Source organism: Heptranchias perlo, chromosome 37 (assembly GCF_035084215.1).
Source record: "Heptranchias perlo isolate sHepPer1 chromosome 37, sHepPer1.hap1, whole genome shotgun sequence".
Lineage (NCBI taxonomy): Eukaryota > Metazoa > Chordata > Chondrichthyes > Hexanchiformes > Hexanchidae > Heptranchias > Heptranchias perlo.
The window spans coordinates 1,030,743-1,044,223 of NC_090361.1; the positions used below are offsets into that span (position 1 = coordinate 1,030,743).

Consider the following 13,481-nt stretch of genomic DNA (forward strand, 5'->3'; position numbering starts at 1 on the left):
AATCCCCGATTTAAACTCCTGGCGGGTGGGAGCCGCGTGGGCGGGTCTGAGGTGGACGGGAAACCACTGGTCCTGTGCAGCTTGAGGCCCCAGAGACTTCATCTGCACGGCCCCTGTCAGTCTCCCGCCCAAGCCCAGCGGGAATCATTCGGTTGATGGGAGCGGGAGTTCGGGTCGCTAGGCGGCCAACACTGGGGACCAGAAGAAATGGTCCCCGGCACGTAGGTAAGCGCCTGAGGGGTTGAGGAGGGGGACGGAAAGATCACGGTCGAGAGAGGGGGAGGGAATTCTGGGGCGGGGGAGGCCAACGGTTTCTTTGTGGGGCCCAGAGGAGCACGTGGTGAAATAGCTGGCAGAGGAAACAGGCGTTCTCCCGCAACTATTGGCAGCAGTCATTTCTGGGTCATTGGCTTTAGTCAGTTAGCAGCGTGATGGGGGGAGGGCCAAAAAGGAGAGAAACTTTTCAATTGAGGAGGAAGTCCCCTCCTCAATTTGGCAGCACAACATGTGGTATAGGACTTAGCTGCACAGACCAGGAGGCCTCAGGTCCATCCCTGGTCTGTGCTGAGTTGCGATTTTGCTGGGCCAGTGGGAGGTGGAAGGGAAATGAGCTCGGGTTTGTGTTGCTGACTGCGATCCAACGTTCCCTGCTGGGTGGATGTTTGGTGAGGACAGGATCAGACTTAGTTATTAATTCTTAGTCAGGTGGCTTGCCAACACTCATCCTGCGGACTCATAAATAAAGAATGACCCTTAAAGTTCTGGGTATTGTTTCTCCTCACTTTCTACAGGTGTCAGATACCCTCTGGTACTTAGGTGGGTGCCTGCCCTATATCCTGGCAAGATTCAGCACCTTTTAGGAAAGGTGGAGAGAAAATTGGAACAAACAAAATGAGGAGTAAGAAAGAATGTCCAGAATTTGATGGGTTAATTCCTTTATCACACAGAAGCTGCTTTGGATTTTTTCACTTTCTAGGCTGAACAGGTGTTGAAGCTCAAATCTACCTTGGCAGAAATCCCCACCCTGCTGGGCAGGCTGCAGTTAACTAGGACCCATGCTCGACTTGACAGATTGTTCATCTTAAAGGGCAGCATCATTTGGGTTATTGATGTAACAACCACATTATTGCAAATAGTGGCAAAGCCATCCAGTATGTCAGTGGACTGCGATTCGAGCTCTACATTACATTGAAATCTCATAATTACAAACTTGGAGATAGGGGAAGAGTGTGGAATTCAATGAATTGAAGTTTGATTCTAAGCTTCAGCTAGGACCAAGGGGATGGGGGATTGGGAGCTCATAGTGAGAGGCGTCTATTAAGTTGTCTGTGATAACAAAGGTTGCCTTCTTTTAGTGAGTCTATAACTAGGAACGGGATGTAATATGAGTGGGGCAAGGGGCTGGAGTAGGAATGCAACAGAGACAAGAAAGAAGCATTGCCTGGTGGGATAACAGCAAGGCAGAAGTGAGATAGGAGCAGAGTGGTGAGGGGACAGTTTAGCAATGGGGCATGGGATAGGATAGGAGTGGGGAGGGGATGGTTTCGCAGTGGGTTGTGGGATAGGATAAGAGTGGGGCAAGGGCGGGATTAAGGCTGCTGATGGAAAGGGTTATTGGAATGTTTAATAATTAATTGATAACTAATATTTTCACATGAGACAAAGAAGCACAGGGAGAGAAAGAGACGTCTGGTGTAAAACAGACTTTTGGTTCCAGTTTAGATTTTAGAAATGTTCAGACAGCCTGCTGAAAATGTTGGTGATATGGAGGGTTTAGTGCTAAATGTTTTGAGTATATAGAGAAGCATTCCATGTTTGTAAAATATTTAACTGTCTGTAAAGCTGCTTTTCCTGTTGCTGAGACCCCGATTGAAGCCCTGTCAGTACATCCTGATGTTGCCAAACATTCGGTCATCCTGTCGCCACACGCTGGAGGGCAGATTTACTGATGTAGGTCTCCCAGCAGAGTTATGCTAAAATGGAGCATAGGCTAGACAATCAGCACCACAATGTTCTCCAATCCACACGCCTTCCCAGTGCAGGACCAGTTCTGCAACAGTGCAGCACTCTCGCCAGGGCAAGATAGGGCCGTCAAATTTTATGGCACTGCTTATTCCCCAAGGTCCAGAGTGCAATAGATGGCATCCACATTGCTTGCGAGCTCCCATGGTCAACTCCCTCAATTTCCTTCAGTCGGACTTTTTTTCTGTGCCTGTGAAGCGCCTCGGGACATTTTCTATGTTAAAGGCACTAGGTGTTTGTTGTCTTGTCAAGAATTTTTTTTTTTTAATCAGTTCACTCTGTTCTCAATTCCTTACAGGCTGTTCAACATTTATAAATTTCATGACAAGTTTTAGGAGAAAATAATGCTGTCATTTAATTGCACTGAAACAAATCAATTTACTTGCAAACCTTAGAGGCTAAATGTTAGTGAGACGCTCAGAGAGATTTGTGTGTAACTTGATGCAGATTAGCGATGGGTGTGTGAGCTGCTTTAGGAGTGCAAACCATCAATTGGGGGAGAAACAAAGTTCAGGTGGAGTGGAGTGAATACATTTTTTTTAAAACATAGTTTCACAGCTTCCTGTTGGGCTCCTGTCAGACGGGCAGGGAAGAGACTGCTTTCGCTCTGTGCTGTTCTCAGGGGATTCTTTTCCCTTCATAATCTTTTTTTTCTATGCAGTTGCTATGGTTACATTACTTGAGGCAGTGTAAAAATTGTCCTGTTGTTTGTTTCTTCTCTTGAATCAATGAAAGTCTCTGCCACGGTGTACGGTTCCTCGAAGAGAGCCAAGATTAGACACCAACGATTCATCTTTCTCTGCCAGTCATGGTTCTGAATGTTAACTAGAGATCTGTTTACTGGTGGCCATTCTGAATGAATGCATTCTCCCTTTATATCCCACCCCTGGAGAGAATAGTTGGATTGACTGTAATATTTCTAACAAACAAATATAATAAATTCAAATAATGATTCACCGATTTGCATTCCATTCACCTGCTCTGGAGGTGATCCAACCCTCTCAACGTGTCATTGGACTTGTGTGAGTCCTGTTCCACAGGACACTGGAACATTGCAAAAATCAAACACAAATTCAAATGTGATTCTGCTGTTTACTTTCTTGCTCAGGCAGTAGATGTGTATATTGGCTGGAAATGTAATCTGAACCGATTGGGGTTTGTTCAGCATGACGTGGACATGTTAGAGAATCTGAGGGAAGCAGGTGCAGTCCGACCACGGAGGACATCAACAGACACCAGATGGGGGGAGGTGAGGAAAACGTTTCAAATATTTGAAAATTTTAAAATCAGTAACATGCTGTTGTTGTGCTCACCATTCTGCCAGCTTGTTTAAATTACATTTTCCAAACACTCTGGTGGCTCAGTTGGTAATTGTAAATGTACTGAGCTACACAGGGCGAGAAAGTCCCAGGTTGAATCCCTGGTTTGTGTCGAGTTAGCTCATCTCAGCCAGTGAATGGTAGCCGAGCCAGAATTGGTTCGGGAGGAGGAAAAATCAGCCAAGGTTGCCAATCCTAATCACTCTCCAGCGTAAATGTGGACATTGGATGAGGAGGGTCGAGTTGGCTGTTGTGCCCCCATGTTAGAATAGTCCGCCTACATTCGCTGGGGCAAGTATCAAAGAGTGTCTGTGAAACTGTACCCCAGCTCCTTTCACCATTACCAACCATCTGCTTAAACTCCTCTCCCGTGCCCTCTCCACCCTTACCTCCAACAAAAGTGCATGGAGTTCAAGGACTTCTTTGTCACTGAGATTGAGACCATTCGTTCAGCTATCGCTGCTGCTTCCCCTTTCCACTTGCCTACCAAGCCAAACCTCCTCCCAGGCACCTCCCTGCCCTAGACCTGAACTTGCATCTCTCTCTAGTTTCTCCCCCATCTCCCCTCATGCCCTACCCGAGCTCATCTTGTCCACGAGACCCACCTCTTGCTTCCTTGATCCTATTCCCACTAAAATACTGACCATCCAACTTCCTTTCCTGGCCCCCATACTAGCTGACATTGTAAATAGTTTCCTCAGGAACTGTCCCCCTCCCTATCTAAACCACCGTCATCACCCCCTCCTCAAGAAAAACATCCCCTACCCCTTGGTCCTTGCAAACTGCCTCCCCATCTCCAAACTCCCTTTCCTGTCAAAAGTCTTTGAATGTGTTGTTGCTTCCCAAATCCATGCCCCTCTTTCCCAGAACACCATGTTTGAATCTCTCTAAACAGATTTCTGCATCTTCCATAGCAGCAAATGGCCCTAATCAAAGTCACAGATTACATATTCTGTGGTCGTGGTGTATTATTCCTCCTCGTCCTCCTTGACCTCTCTGCAGCTTTTGACACGGTCGACCACATCGTCCTCCCCCAACGCCTCTACTTCATTGTTTATCGCAATGGAACTGGCCTCGCTCGACTCCACTCCGACCTATCTAATTGTAGCCAGAGCCTCTCCAGCAACGGCTTCTCTTCCCACCCCACACACCGTTACCTCCAAAGTGTCCCAAGGATCAATCCTTGGCCCCCTCCATTCCTCATCTACACGGTGCACCATGGCGACATCACTCAAAGACATAGGGTCAGCTTCCACAGGTACACTGTCAACACGCAGCTCTACCTCTCCACCACTTCTCTTGACCCCTCCACTGCCTCTGTGTTGTTGGACTGTTTGTCTGACATTCAGTCCTGGATGAGCCACAGTTACCTCCAGTTAAACGCTAGGAAGACTGAAGCCATCGTCTTTGGCTCCCACCACAAACTCTGTACCCTCACCACTGAATTCCTCCGTAGCCACTGTCTCAGGCTGACCCAGACTGTTTGCAACTTCAGCATTGTATTCAATCCTGAGCTGAGCTCCAGACCGCATATCCTCCCCATCACAAGAGCCGTTTATTTCCATCGCCTGCCTCAGCCATCTACAGCTGAATCCCTCATCCATGCCTTTGCCACCTTGATATTCAACAACTCCAAATGCTGTCTTGGCCAGCCTCCCATTCTCCATTCTCCGTAAACTTAAGCTCATCCAAAACTCTGTCCACCTGCATCATATCCCACACCAAGTCCCAATCACCCATCACCACTTCCTTGCTGACTTACATTGGCTCCTGGTACCATAATACCTCAAATTTAAAGTTCTCATCCTCATATGTAAATCCTCCATGATCTCGCCCTGCCCTATCTCTCTAATGTCCTACATCCCGGCCACACCTCTGTGTTCCCTTGACTCAGGCCTTTTGTGAATCCCTCCCTTCCCCGCACCGTTGGTGGACCTGCCTTCAACTTCCTAGGCCGCATGCTCTGGCATTCCATCCCGAAATCTATCCGCCTCTCTCTCCTTCTTTAAGACCCTCGTGTAAAACCCACCTCTTGGATCCCCGATGATATCGCGGTTGGATGGCCGTCCATCTTTTTCTGTTTATGCCTCTGTGAAGCACCTTGTGACTGTTTTTCTACATTAGGCGCATATAATTTCAAGGTCTTGTTGATGTTGTAAAATGTGGGCGCGGAAGGGTTTAAATGCTGAACATCTCCAGCTGGTTAAGCTGCAGTAAGGTAAATGACACACCAAGGGGGTGGGGAGCAAAGATAGCCAAGTACTCAGTGGCACTTAAGGAGACAGCAAGAAGGAAGGAACATCTTTTTATTTGGGAAGTTTATTTCTGTAGTGCTGTACTGTACCCACTGTTGCTTTGGAAGTCATGGGTGAAATGTGTTAACGATTTGGATGAAATTTCTCTGTTAATGAAAGTGTTACTAGCAGGCAAAGCAATTTTGTACAAACACGTTAAAACGTTTGTTACTAATTTGTCACTGCGCAATTTCACTCTCTTGGTGAATAGTTCAGTGCAAAAATAAAAACAGAAATTGTTGTCAATATACAACAGATCATTCAGTATCTTCGAGAGAAAAGATTAACGTTCAGTGTTAATTCTGATGAAGGGTTTCACGCGACATCTTAACCCACCCTTTCTGGTTCAGATGGTGAAGACCCGATGTTTATTTCCAGTATTTCCTGTTTTTTTTAATTTCAGATTTCCAGTCTTTATAGCTTTTTCTTTTTATCTCTACTTCTTCAGTGAAAACTGTTTTGCTGGTGTATGGACTTTTGATGGATTTGGAATTTGTGGAAGGTGGAGGCTGAAACAAACGAGTGTAGAGATAACGATTGTGTGGATAAAGGTTTTGATAGCAGTGGGGGTAAGGTGGGTGAAGTGAGCAGTATTGTGGAGGTGGAAGTAAGAGATGTTAGTCGTGGATAAGATGTCTGATTTGGAGCACAGCTGTGGGGCGAGCCGGATGTTGAAGTTGTGAGCAGCCAGCGAGGGGGTTGGAGTCGATGGCAACGATGCAGAGTTTTTTAACAAGGGTGAAAAATGATGACTTCGATCTTCCTGATGTTCACTTGTTGGAATTGTGGCTCATCCATGACTCAATGTCAGACAGGCATAGAGGGTTGCACGTTCAAGGGAATTGTGGGTGTCATCGGCATACATGTGGAAGCTGGCTTTATATCTACAGATGATGTCACTGAGGGGCAGCCTATAAAGGGGTCCAAGGACGGACCCTTGGGAGACTCCGGAGGTGACCATTTGGGAGCTGGGAGAGAAGCTAAAAGGGTGCTGGCTGTTTTGGAAAGGGGAAGGAAAGGAACCACACAAGGGCAGTACCACTGAAGTGGACTACAGAAGAGATGCAGTAGAGGAGAATGGTGTGATTTACCATGTCAAATGCAGTAGAGAAGTCAAGAAGGGATAATGCGCATGGTCATAGTCACAGAGGATATCATTGGTGACCTTGACTAGTGCTGTCTCGATGCTGCACACTGGAAGGAACCCAGATTAAGGGGGATTGGAATAGGAAGTGGAGAGAGAGGAAGGCATTCAGTTGGGAGGTGACGACACGTTCAAAGGATAAGAAAGGAGATTGGGTGGTAGTTGGAAGGGATGGACACAAAGTGGTAAAGCCTTATGTAAAGAGCAGGTTTACCATTATACAGCACATGGCACAGAGGAACTGTCCCTCAGGGATCCTGTAAAATCCATGACTTCTCATCAGTTTCATTCATACCCATTTGCACTCGCTCAACAGTAACGTTTTCCTTTGTTTTTATTTTCAGGAGGTGAGCAGAAAATGCAAATATTTCTTACCTGGTGCTGACAATTTGACAATAATTGGCTGAAGTTGAAATTAGAGTCCAGGAGCCCCAGTACTCGCAGGGCACCAGGCAACGGAATCTTAATGTAGCTGAGACCAGGACTGGCGATTCCCACAGCAGTAAACAGCATACCGTTTTCATCACAGAACTGGCTTGAGTTTTAGACATAATAACCACCCATCTCCTTGTCACTGGACTGGGCCAAGCTATCGCACACAATGAAAAAAAGTAGGAGTGTCCTGGCTGTGAATGCAGAAGATGTAAGTACAGCGAATGCTGAAAAATGAATTGTATTTCAGCTAAGCGATTGTATTCTGTTCTGTGATTTGCTTTCACACTAAATATTTGAATATTTAAATGGTGATTTTTTTTTCCACACCATTTCTCCCCCCTCTCTCTGGGCTGCTGCCTCTCACTGGGGGATGTGTCTACAGATGCTGATAACTCCCTGGTACTTCACCCAAATGGCAATTCATAACGCGTCAGCCAAAACAATGTGTGTCAACAGGCTATTTGATCATGAAAGACATCGCAGCCAAATCTGATCCTGTCCTCACCAGACTTCCATACACACACTTCAAAATCAGTAACAGGAATATTGCAGCTGAACTTTCCCCTCCCTAACCCAGAGATGTTGAGGCCAGATGCAGGGTTGCTACTACTGTCTTGGCTGTTGGTCCCTCAGCTGAGCTTTAAGACCCATATTTTATCCATTACTAAGACCAGTTCTACCTCCACAACATTGTCCACCTGCCCCTTCCTCAGCAACTCTGTTGCTGAAATGTTGCTATATGCCTTCATCACCTCCAGACTCGCCTACTCTAACACTCACCTTGCTGACCTCCCACCCTACACCCTACGTAAACTCCAGATTTCCAAAACCGCTGCGAGTACCCTGTCCTGCACTAAGTCCCACTTGCCCATCACTCCCGTCCTCACCGACCTACACTGGCTTATGGTCAAAACCGTTCTTCTCATCTCTAAAACCTTCCTTGGTCTTGCTCTAGATGCACTGAGTTTGATACAAAGCACAGCCACACATTTTCAAAGAAGAGCAGAAATGGTGCATCCCCCTTTTCAAAGGGCAAACCAGAATTGTGAATACAGTCAATAGAAGGGATCTGCAGAATGAGCACTTGTAACATCAGCAATTTTCTCCCGTCCTATGGCCTCCCTGCTCCGAACACCATATTCCTCTGACTCTGTCTTTCTGTGCATCCCTTCCTCCCTTTGTCCTGCCATTAGTGGCAGAGCTTTTGGCCACTTTGATATGTTGCTCTTTTAAGCTCCCTGGAAACCTCTCGGCCTCTCTTTCAAAAATCTTTTGAAAACTTATCTCTTTGTCCGAGCTTTCGATCACAGCTCCGAATCTCTACGTTGCCTGCTCGACATCAGATTTCCGTGCCCCTATTTGTGAAGCGCCTTGGGGTGTTTCTTACATTAAAATGTGAGTTGTTCATGAGGCAGCACAGTAAGCTGTGTTGAAATATTGTGAAAAATTCAGCATCAAGCCACGACGACTGGAAACTAGAGCTAGGACACCCTCTGGTGAATGGAAAGCTGAACTGCAGCAGCTGCGATCTGCCCTGAGCTGATGTCTGAAACCAAATTCAAAAGAAAACTGGATCATTAATCTAAATTTAGAATAAATAAAACTTTTTTTTATGATTGCAGCTAAGTTTGAAGAGATGACAAATCTCAGCTCTGAATTTTGATAATGTACATTATTTCTGAATCAATGAAAATCCCATTTTGTTTCTTTATTCTGACTCTGTAAAGGATGCGCCTGCTGTCAGATACTGTTTGTTCTGTGCCTGATGTTTCCTTCTATTGACTGTATTAGCAATTCTGGTTTGCCCTTCGAAAGGGGGATGCACCATTTCTGCTCCTCTTTGACAATATGTGGCTGTTTTTTGCATCAAACTCAGTGCACCTAGAATCCAGCTTTATACACAGCACACAATGACAGAAAACACATAGGGCTCTATTTTAGCACCCGCTATCGGGTGCGTTCATGGCGGGGGGGGGCTCCAAAAATCGGGGAATCCCGGAGCGGGTCCAGAGCACGGCAACAACCCGCCCACTTCCGGGTTCCCCACAGACGCGCCGACGTGCGCGCGCAGCCCCCGCATGTGGGACTCCCGCAGGAAATTAAAGCCAGCGGGGTTCCACTTAACAATATTTATCTAGGTATTTCAGGTCATTAACAGACCTGATTAAGGGAATATTTCTGGAGGGGTGGGATTTTAGAAACAACTGGGACTGTTTCCCGTACTGGGGGAAACACTCCGAGTTCAAATGGACGTGTTGCAGCCATCAGCCTGTGGCAGCTGCAAAGGTCCATTTGACAGGTGTGGGGGGAGACCCTCACTCATTGCAGGAGGCCACTCTGTCACTTTGGACAAAGTTTGGCCTCCACCACCCTCCTCCTAACAATCAAATTCACAAACTTGCACACTTACCCCAGGGTCCAGACACATGTACCTACCTTGCGGACCCCCTCAGATGTACATCTTCCGGATGGGGGCCTCCGTAGCTGCAGTCATGACCTCCTCGGAGGGCGAACAGCATCACCAGCCTCGCCGGCCACGCCGTCCACCTCTGACATGTGGAGCTCCACAACACAGTGCTGTGACACATCCACCTGCACAGCAGGAGGGAGGGCAACCGCAGAGAGAGATGCTTCGCAGAGGGCACTACCCTCGCCACAGGGTCCACAGACCGAGGCTCAGCTTCCTGGACCTCTCTGAGCAGCAGTGCACACGGAGGCTCAGAGTCACTCTAAATGTAGCCGTGGACATCTGCAGCATCCTTCATGCTGAGCTGCTCCCGGCTGGCCCGAGCACCATCTTCTTACCTGTCGCTGTCAAAGTCACCGCTGCCCTCAACAACTTCTCCTCCGCATTCTTCCAGGGTGCACAAAAGAGACCTGCAAATACACCTACACCCACCCTGCAGTGACACAATGGGTGGCATCAGTTGTGGGTCTTCATTGTGATCCTCAGGAAAGGGCATTATTGCACAAACCAGACAAGATTCGCAAAGACGTGGCAGTAGTGGTGCCAATATAATATGTGATGTGAGTTGGTCAGAAATTAAATATAAGTAAAAACCATGACAAACCCTCAAACACCCTTGTGCATCCCCTTCATGCTCACAACACGTTTGCCGTACGCTTCCTACTGCACATATGTGATGCATGCCCTGTGGCTGCAGCACAGGTAGTGGCAGGTTGAGTGAGGCTGACCTGTGAAAGAGATGCATGAGAGGGTGAGTATGAGATAGAGCCATGAGATTATATGAGGATTGGGTTGAGTGGTAGTGGCAGGATGAGTACTGGCGAGGTGAGTAAGTGCAGGTAAGATGAGGATGAGGTTTGAGTGGGTGTGAGGGGTGATGTGACAGAGTAGTGTTGGCTGTGCAGAAGGAGATGTGGGGTGGGGGCAATGATGTAGCAGACGGAGTGTCGGGGAATGAGTAAGTGTACTCACTTTGGCTGACCTACTTAGGTCATTGCAGCGCCTCCTGCACTGTATGCAGGTGCATGATATGTTGGTGGTGCAGGTGACCTCCTCTGCCACCTCGAGCCAGGCCTTCTTGGTGGCAGAGGCAGGCCGCTTCCTCCCGCCCGCCAGGGGGAGGATCTTTGTCCTCCCCCTCCTCCTCCTCACCCCATCTAATGATACCTGGAGTGAGGCATCATTAACCTGGGAGCAGCCTTCCTCCTGGGCTGCTCCATGCTGTATTTTTTCCTATTTATTGCAGCATCTGTCAGTGGAGGACTGCCCCTTTAAATAGAGCTCCTCCAGCTGACAGACCTTACTGCGCATGTGCAGTCCGCCCGATGCGCAGCTCAGCAGTGGGGAACCCGGAAGACGAGGTAAGTGGATCCAATTAGGCTGCGATCGCGCGCGGGGCAGACTGATTTCACCGGGCGCGTTACCCACGCGCCCAGTCGCCCCCCCGCCATGAACCCGCAGCCCTGGTAATATCGAGCCCATAATCACAGTACTGTAGAGCCTGGGGTCCACCACACAATGTTAAAGGCACCTCGTAATAATCTCTTTTAAAATAACTGGTTGAAGTTTACTGAAGAAAACCTAAGCCCTTTAAAATGATTGTCTGCCCTTCTTCTAATTTTTGCCTTGGTCCTGGGTTCCTTGCAGTCTAACACTGCCACCAACACAAAGTTATCAAATTAGCATTGATGTTGTTTTATTTTCCTTTCCCATCCTGTGTATTTAGTAACGTTTCCCCCTCTGACCTGTTCCTTCTTAAAATGTAATCCTTTCCTATACCCTCTTAATCCCCTGCCACAGGTGCAGCCAGAGTTGCTTCTCATGGTTTTTGAGATGGTGCTGATTTTAGGTGTCAGCTGTGGCTCAGTGGGTCGCACTCTTGCCTCTGAGTTAGAAGGTTGTGGGTTCAAGTCCCACTCCAGAGACTGGAACACATAATCTAGACTGACATTCCCAGTGCAGTACTGAGGGAGTGATGCACTGTTGGAGGTGAGATGTTAAACTGCGGCTCCATCTGCCCTCAGGTGGATGTAAAAGATGCCATGGCACTATTTCGAAGAAGAGCAGCGATATTCTCCCCAGTGTCCTGGCCAATATTTATCCCTCAACCAATAGCTAAAAAACAGACTATCTGGTCGTTATCTTATTGCTGTTGTGGGAACCTTGCTGTGCATAATTTGTCCGTCACGTTTCCTACATTATAACAGTGACTACACTTCAAAAGTATTTCATTGGCTGTGAAGCGCTTTGGGACATCCTGAGGTCATGAAAGGTACAAAAGCAAGTCTTTCTTTCTTTAACACCTCATTTAAGGCTGTTGTGCCTCAACTTATATTATTTTTTCCAAGAATTTGCATTCCAACAGAAATAACAAATACACTCCCCCCTCCAAGGAGAAGGACCTGTGGTAATAGAAGACTTCCCACCCGACATGAAGAGTACATGAACAGCACGCTGCTCCCTCGAGGCTAAGGGACTCTAAAGAACATCTTCCTGCACCCACGAAGTGAAGGATCTGTAACAAGTAACCCCTCTCAAGGCAAAGGGTCCATGTTTATCACAGTGCCCCCTTGAGATGAACGGTCCATGGATAACTCACTGGTGACCCCCGCCATCTAGGCAGAGGGTCTGCAGCGAGCACACTCCACCCCTCCCTGTTGGTGCAGGATCCATGTCTAACTCCACTCCATAATTTTCCTATTTTTATTTTGGACTAAAAACTAATGCAGCATTTACTTTTCAGTTTTTTGTAGACAATGAGGGCCTGTGACTGCTTCCCTACAAAAGGGTTTTAAGAATGCTGCGTGTGGTACTGAGCCCTACTGACCAGAAGATCCCAGGGTGCATCCCTTGTGTATGGTATATCTCAGGCAGGGTGGCACTTGGGATGCTATAATTAGCCTCAGCATCTCTACGCTAGGGAGGGATGAAAATCAGTCAGAGTTCCAACTTCTGATCACTATGGAAAGTGTGTGTGTGTGTGTGTGTGTGTGTGTGTTAGAGATTGGGTGAGAAACGATTGGGTTCAGTGTGATACCCTGCCCAAGCGAATAACCTGCTGCCACTCACTGTCTAGGATCACACATGAAGAGCAGCCACTCGGGAAAATTGGAAAATGAGGAGCAGAGATTGAAATTTGCATCTTGGAAGAATTTTTTCTGCTTTCCTGTGATAAGGCTTCAAAATCACAACACCTATTCCTTAAAAACTGAGAAATTGCTGACGTTTGCAAGCATAATAGGCTTATTTCTTTTAGGATCTGAAGTAATCAGTGAGGAAATTGTTGAATTACAGTGCCTAACATCCACTGTCTTCCTTTTTGTGCCTCTGAGCATGAAAACATCTTTTTGCTGTTAATAAAATGGTTGTATGTTTGAAAAGGAACAAAATGAAGTCAGCCAGTTGGCTGGAATTGTGTTTGCGGCAGTAATGTAATTAAGTGCCTGGATAAGAATCGGGGGAGCCTCTGATTCATTCATCACCTCGGTGACACGCTTTGAGTTCTGCTCACTTTATTAAATTGTTTAAAAGGTGAACTTGATTTTGCTGGCACTGCTGTTTTTTTGCATGGTACTACTCTGTATTTTGGCTCCCGTTGCCTGTGGTTATTTATTTCATGCTTAAACTAGCATTGAGGGAAGAGGTAACAGCTTGTCTTAGTTGATAGCACTCTTGCCTCTGAGTCAGAAGGCTGGGGATTCAATCCCCACTCCAGGATTTGAGCACATAATCTAAGCTGACACTTCAGTGTAGCACTGGAAGATTGTTGGAAGTACTGTACTGTCTTTCAGAAGATCCTA

The 13,481-nt window shown here is 47.0% G+C and overlaps 1 long non-coding RNA gene across 1 annotated transcript in view; it reads left to right on the forward strand.

Annotated features, from left to right (window-relative positions):
* LOC137304259 (uncharacterized) overlaps positions 1–7,411 on the forward strand; it is a 72,304-nt gene extending 64,893 nt beyond the window's left edge. Inside the window, exon 5 of the long non-coding RNA XR_010958531.1 lies at positions 7,124–7,411. This is a non-coding gene — a long non-coding RNA (uncharacterized lncRNA). The remainder of the gene's footprint in view (positions 1–7,123) is intronic.
* Positions 7,412–13,481: the final 6,070 nt, after the last annotated feature.